Source organism: Pinus tabuliformis, chromosome 2_2, assembly GCF_031772625.1.
Source record: "Pinus tabuliformis cultivar Carrire ecotype Pingquan chromosome 2_2, CPIR1, whole genome shotgun sequence".
Lineage (NCBI taxonomy): Eukaryota > Viridiplantae > Streptophyta > Pinopsida > Pinales > Pinaceae > Pinus > Pinus tabuliformis.
Window position 1 is genome coordinate 566,321,388 of NC_142300.1, and position 7,621 is coordinate 566,329,008.

The following is a 7,621-nucleotide window of genomic DNA, read 5'->3' on the forward strand; positions in this document are numbered from 1 at the left end:
ACTCATTCAAATCCATTGATATATAAAAATAAAAAGAAAATAAAAAAATTCCTTATTTGCAGCTATCTACCCAAACCAAATATATATTATATGAATGCACATAACCTTATCCTTTCCAAATAGACACACTCAACATTATCCTTTCCTGAAGTGAATATATGTGATAAATTTCCAACTACATACTCTAAATCTATATCTATATATATATATTTATTTATTTGGAGTATATATATGTATATATATAGATATATATCGCGTTGTGGACATTTAACTTAGTCTATTTAGACATGGAAGAACTAAACCTGGTTGAACACTGCATAAATGAAGTGCATAAATAACTTCTGAGCAATGAAAGAATATTGTATAACCATGTCTTTGATTTTACGTGGCTACTTATTATAAGTTATCGTTTTATTAGTCCCTGCCATCTGGCAATGGGCAGGGACTATAGTAGTCGAATAGCTTTGAGTTAGCATTAGTTTGCAGTTTTAGTGCGGTGTTATTCGGCGATTATTATAAAGTTTCCAAACGTGTTGTGCGGGGATATGCCGAGATAACCAAAGTCTTATATGGCGCTGAGGCTTTGCCATCTTATTTGGCCTCTTAGCTTTGAGTTAGCATTAGTTTGCAGTTTTAGTGCGATGTTATTCGGCGATTATTATAAAGTTTCCAAACGTGCTGTGCGAGGATGTGCCGAGATAACCAAAGTCTTATTTGGGGCTGAGGCTTTGCCATCTTATTTGGCCTCTTCCCGAGGCGGAAGAGGCTGGAGCATAGCCTAAATTGCGTTTTACGCCCTGTTCATTATCGCTGACCGTCAACGGTCTCATGTTAATGTTAACATTAATTTGTATTTGCAGGGTATGCTAAGGTTTGATGTTAACGGGTGTTTTGTTTGCAGGGTATGCTAAGGTTTGATGTTAACGGGTGTTGTGCAGCAGGTGCTGCAGGTGTCCGTGCATGGCGGGAGGTGTCATGAACCACCGCCTATGTTCTTGCCTACTGTGCCTCTGTACCCAGCTTTGTTCTTGCTATGGTTTTCTCATCTTTGGTGCTGGGTCGACAGAGCGAATTGCTTCATTCACTGAACGACCGATGGTTTTCTCATCTTTGGTGCTGGATCGACAGAGCGAACTTGGTGCTGGATCGAACTGGATCCGTCAATTCTTTGAAAATATTTGCAGCTGTTGAAAAAACAGCAATCCAGTCCCGAATATTTGCAGCTGTTGAAAAAACAGCTCCACAGTTCGAATCCAGTCCCGTTAATGAATATGTCATTATGTTATGATTATTCAGTCCAAGAAAAGAGATGTGCCATGTCCTGGATCCACAGTTCGAATCCAGTCCCGCTAACGAATAGGTCAATTCTTAGAAAATATTTGCAGCTGTCGAAAAATATTTGCTGGATCCACAGTTCGAATCCAGTCCCTTTAACGAATAAGTCAATAGACCGAACAAGGCTAGAAGCTAGGTCGCCGCCCTGGAGCAAAGTGGTTTATGATTTCGTCTCAGAGGCATTCAGCTCATTTGGTAGATCAAAGTCCATGGCCTCGGGGGGAATTCGTGCCCCCCCCCACCTAAGGTTCGAAAGTATATTGAAATGGGGATATTTGCACGCTTACGCGCCGACCCATTTCATGCAGGTTTAAGCGCAGCTTCCTGTAAGGTTTGAGTAAGGCAAAGGGTTCAGCATAAGAGGCTTAGGCGGTACATAGGGCTACTCCGGAGTGACGCAGGGAACTAAGAGGCTCTTAGGCGGCAGGCCGGGGCATACCGATGCGCACGCAGGGAAGGAAAGAGGAGCGGGCGGCACACCAGAAGCAGCCCGGACTACTGAATAAAAGAAATAGGTAGAGCCTGAAGCTAGGGTTTCTCGGCCTTCATGGCCTCTAGACTTGTCGTAGGCGGCACTCCAGATCTCGGCTGCGTTTTCTGAGCATCTATCCTCGGATGTTTCGTTGGGGGATTGGCAGACTTCATCCTTCAAGTCCAGAATGGGGCTCAGGGGAATTCCGCTGCTAGGGTTTTATCTAATAGCAGAGGATGATGAAATTGGTGCATTTCTTCAACCTGGAAGTGTTTCCACTCCCGGACATCAGTGTAGTTGGGCAGGCACTCCAGATCTCGGCTGCATTTTCTGAGCATCTCAGACATATTGACAGAGCCTGAGAACAAGGATGCTGAGGGGGTTCCTGAGCAGCTCTAGCGAGCCAGCAGGTAGAGACAGATGCGTGGAATGGCTGGTAAGATCCTAAGTCCAATAGGTTATATGGCAAGTTAATGAAGCTTAGTATTCTAATTTTTAATTTTTATATTAATGCTAAAGCGTTATAATCAGTTCCTCTAGATTTACGTGTCTGAACCCCTCCTATGTGTACTAAAGTTATCTTCAACATCTGTTGGGCCATCACCTAAGTTGATTTGATGGGGGTTAAGGTAATCCAGGCCATTTATTGGGCCATCACCTAAGCTGATTTGATGGGGGTTAAGGTAATCCAGGCCATTTGTATGTGTGTTGTGTACACATTTCATTCCATTCCACATTATGCATGCAGCGGCCGCTACGTGACTTTGATATATTTTCCCTAAATACTTGGCAGTACCATGCCTATGCTTGATGCTTTCATGCTGCATTTCAATCTCAAACAAATTCATCTCTTTTAGTTTCCTCTGTGGATTCTGTTCTCCATGTTTATCACATCAGGAATGATGAGTTGTCTCATTTCCGTGACTAACCACTGTGGTACCATTAAGATTGGTGCTTGGATGTAGTTTCTTATTGGGTGATGTAAGGACTGTGACTCAATAAAAACAGAGCATCAAACTTCGAGCCTTGGTAGTAATCTGTTGTGGATGCCAGCATCATCACCAGGAATGCTCTGATATGAATTTCCATACAACTCCAAAGCTTCATCTAATATAGAAAGCAAGTTGCCTTGTAGAGTCTGACAACAAGTGCTGCAAGATGATTCATATTGAGCCTCTGTTGCAGTGACCGTGGACTTTGAGGGTTCATCTTGTTTGCCTCTTGGCTGGAACTCTTCCCAAGTGCTAGCTTTTGAGTTTGAAGAAAAATCCTGGCTAAAGGATCTTATATGACTCTTTGATTCTGACAGAGGAGGATCTGATGTAACTACATCTTGTACTAACCCTGGACAGTGTTATGACCTTCTAAGCTTAAGTCTGAAACTCTTTTACTAATGATTTGAATTGGCCATGATAAAAGAACTTGTTTGAAACCTCCTGTATGTACATATATCATTAGTTTTTCTTGCTTTTTTTTTCTAATAATGAGGGGGCACCCATGCTTACGGCCCTGCACATTTGCAGTTATGTACAATTGTGCCTTTGTCAGACTTGTATGACAAAATTGACTAGTGCACATACTACTACAGGAGTAGTTTCCAAAGCTTCATCTAACATAGAAAGCAAGTTGCCTTGTAGAGTCTCACAACAAGTGCTGCAAGATGATTCATATTGAGCCTCTGTTGTAGTGACCGTGGACTTTGAGGGTTCATCTTGTTTGCCTCTTGACTGCAACTCTTCCCAAGTGCTAGCTTTTGAGTTTGAAGAAAAATCCTGACTAAAGGATCTTATATGACTATTGGCCATGATAAAAAAACTTGTTTGAAACCTCCTGTATCTACATTAGTGCTCCATCTCAAAATCAAGTATCAAGATATATGTGTAGTGATTCCAGTTCTGATATATGATATGTATGGCAATTTGTTTTCTTAAGTAAATCAGAGTAATGCAAATTAAATCACCAGTCAAGAAATCATTTACGTGACCAGATAAATCTATTGAAATTAATTTTGAATCAAATCTACGGCAGAAACTATTTGCAATGTAACTAGTGTACAATTGTGCCTTTGTCAGACTTGTATGACAAAATTGACTAGTGCACATTGTAACTCAAATATACCCCATAGTCATTGTGCAAAACCATATGCAGAATAAGGAAAAGAATTGAACCCAGTTTAGGCTCAAGAATGGCCTCAGAATAGGCTTAAGAAACTTGATTTATTTCAACGTAAAGTACAATAGAAAAATGAAATGATTAGCTCCAAAAATCTTAGCAGCTCAACCTTCTTCTATAGATATTCTCGGCCTTCGACAAATTCCAACGATATTCTTGAACAAAAGATGCCACAAATTCTTGCCCTTTGATGCTTAACGACTACCATATATATACACATTTGTAGGGGGCCGTAATATTGGTCAAGCTGAGCAAAAAAAAATATTTTATTTTTGAAAATGCATGACTATTCTTGGAGCCTCCTGTAAAACGAGGTTTAGGCTTCTATTAAAAAATATTTTTGTTGTCTTCTATGAAATATTTTTTCAAGGCTAATTGGATAGATGGACCTAGGGAAACTTGGTTCACAATTTCAGAGATGACTTTGATATATTTTCCCTAAATACTTGGCAGTACCATGCCTATGCTTGATGCTTTCATACTGCATTTCAATCTCAAACAAATTCATCTCTTTTAGTTTCCTTTGTGGATTCTGTTCTCCATGTTTATCACATCAAGAATGATGAGTTGTCTCATTTCCGTGACTAACCACTGTGGTACCATTAAGATTGGTGCTTGGATGTAGTTTCTTATTGGGTGATGTAAGGACTGTGACTCAATAAAAACAGAGCATCAAACTTCCAGCCTTGGTAGTAATCTGTTGTGGATGCCAGCATCATCACCAGGAATGCTCTGATATGAATTTCCATACAACTCCAAAGCTTCATCTAACATAGAAAGCAAGTTGCCTTGTAGAGTCTGACAACAAGTGTTGCAAGATGATTCATATTGAGCCTCTGTTGCAGTGACCGTGGACTTTGAGGGTTCATCTTGTTTGCCTCTTGGCTGGAACTCTTCCCAAGTGCTAGCTTTTGAGTTTGAAGAAAAATCCTGGCTAAAGGATCTTATATGACTCTTTGATTCTGACAGAGGAGGATCTGATGTAACTACATCTTGTAATAACCCTGGACAGTGTTATGACCTTCTAAGCTTAAGTCTGAAACTCTTTTACTAATGATTTGAATTGGCCATGATAAAAAAACTTGTTTGAAACCTCCTGTATGTACATATATCATTAGTTTTTCTTGCTTTTTTTTCTAATAATGAGGGGGCACCCATGCTTACGGCCCTGCACATTTGCAGTTATGTACAATTGTGCCTTTGTCAGACTTGTATGACAAAATTGACTAGTGCACATACTACTACAGGAGTAGTTTCCAAAGCTTCATCTAACATAGAAAGCAAGTTGCCTTGTAGAGTCTCACAACAAGTGCTGCAAGATGATTCATATTGAGCCTCTGTTGCAGTGACCGTGGACTTTGAGGGTTCATCTTGTTTGCCTCTTGACTGCAACTCTTCCCAAGTGCTAGCTTTTGAGTTTGAAGAAAAAATCCTGACTAAAGGATCTTATATGACTCTTTGATTCTAGTGTACAATTGTGCCTTTGTCAGACTTGTATGACAAAATTGACTAGTGCACATTGTAACTCAAATATACCCCATAGTCATTGTGCAAAACCATATGCAGAATAAGGAAAAGAATTGAACCCAGTTTAGGCTCAAGAATGGCCTCAGAATAGGCTTAAGAAACTTGATTTATTTCAACGTAAAGTACAATAGAAAAATGAAATGATTAGCTCCAAAAATCTTAGCAGCTCAACCTTCTTCTATAGATATTCTCGGCCTTAGACAAATTCCAACGATATTCTTGAACAAAAGATGCCACAAATTCTTGCCCTTTGATGCTTAACGACTACCATATATATACACATTTGTAGGGGGCCGTAATATTGGTCAAGCTGAGCAAAAAAAAATATTTTATTTTTGAAAATGCATGACTATTCTTGGAGCCTCCTGTACAACGAGGTTTAGGCTTCTATTAAAAAATATTTTTGTTGTCTTCTATGAAATATTTTTTCAAGGCTAATTGGATAGATGGACCTAGGGAAACTTGGTTCACAATTTCAGAGATGACTTTGATATATTTTCCCTAAATACTTGGCAGTACCATGCCTATGCTTGATGCTTTCATACTGCATTTCAATCTCAAACAAATTCATCTCTTTTAGTTTCCTCTGTGGATTCTGTTCTCCATGTTTATCACATCAGGAATGATGAGTTGTCTCATTTCCGTGACTAACCACTGTGGTACCATTAAGATTGGTGCTTGGATGTAGTTTCTTATTGGGTGATGTAAGGACTGTGACTCAATAAAAACAGAGCATCAAACTTCCAGCCTTGGTAGTAATCTGTTGTGGATGCTAGCATCATCACCAGGAATGCTCTGATATGAATTTCCATACAACTCCAAAGCTTCATCTAACATAGAAAGCAAGTTGCCTTGTAGAGTCTGACAACAAGTGCTGCAAGATGATTCATATTGAGCCTCTGTTGCAGTGACCGTGGACTTTGAGGGTTCATCTTGTTTGCCTCTTGGCTGCAACTCTTCCCAAGTGCTAGCTTTTGAGTTTGAAGAAAAATCCTGGCTAAAGGATCTTATATGACTCTTTGATTCTGACAGAGGAGGATCTGATGTAACTACATCTTGTAATAACCCTGGACAGTGTTATGACCTTCCAAGCTTAAGTCTGAAACTCTTTTACTAATGATTTGAATTGGCCATGATAAAAAAACTTGTTTGAAACCTCCTGTATGTACATATATCATTAGTTTTCCTTGCTTTTAATTGTCCACAACCATTATATATATTCGGGAGCCTACGTTCCAGCCGTTGTAGGAGTAGCCAATGTCCCCAGCGATGAATCAGGTTGTCCCCAGCCATTCTGTGGGAACAACTGTCCGCATCCATTCGTAGGGGTAGCATGCCCTATAATTAAGCTTACCAGTGTGTCATGGAGGTTACTAAAGTAACTAACGCTTGTCTTTCCTGCCTGGCCTGAAGTAAGAGCTTTTCTCCGCCGGGTTGGCAGCTATAGATCACTTACCAGGTGAAAAATAGCTTAGAAGGTAAGGGCCTGAGCTACGCACGCCAAGGAAAGGGAGAACCTGACCAAGCAGAGCTACGGCACCTTCTTGACCACTTTCTTAATGGGGTGGGGGGCCTGCCTAGTGAGTGAAGGTTGGAAAGCAATAGGTTTATATTATATCAACCCAGGCATTCTATCCCATCCAGGACAAGGGCATCTCTAATCCCTTCAAAACAAGGTATATTCCCACCAAACTCACCACCACCAATAGCAAAGGAACCTACTAAGGCATCAGAAGCAAGGGCAGGTACAATCAATACCAATTCTTTATTTGGGTAATTAAGCCCCTTGAAATGGTTCTTCAGTTGGTTATGCAGATGCACCAGTCACCTTCTGCACCTAGATATTGACATACATCTCCCTGCTTCACATAACATGGAATCCATTAGCATAAGCCAACTTACTCAACTCGCGGCATTGTTTCTCTTAGCACTTGTTCTCATGGCTCTTCTGATTATTGACATCGTAAAAGTCGAAACACAAAGAAAAAAGAAACCAAAAAAACAATAACATCTCGAACGAAGAGCATATGAATCTACAACAAGTACTTGGCATGATTATAGAGTATATTTGAGTTACAACAGTCAAAATTCTGAATCTCAGACCTATTTTTGCAT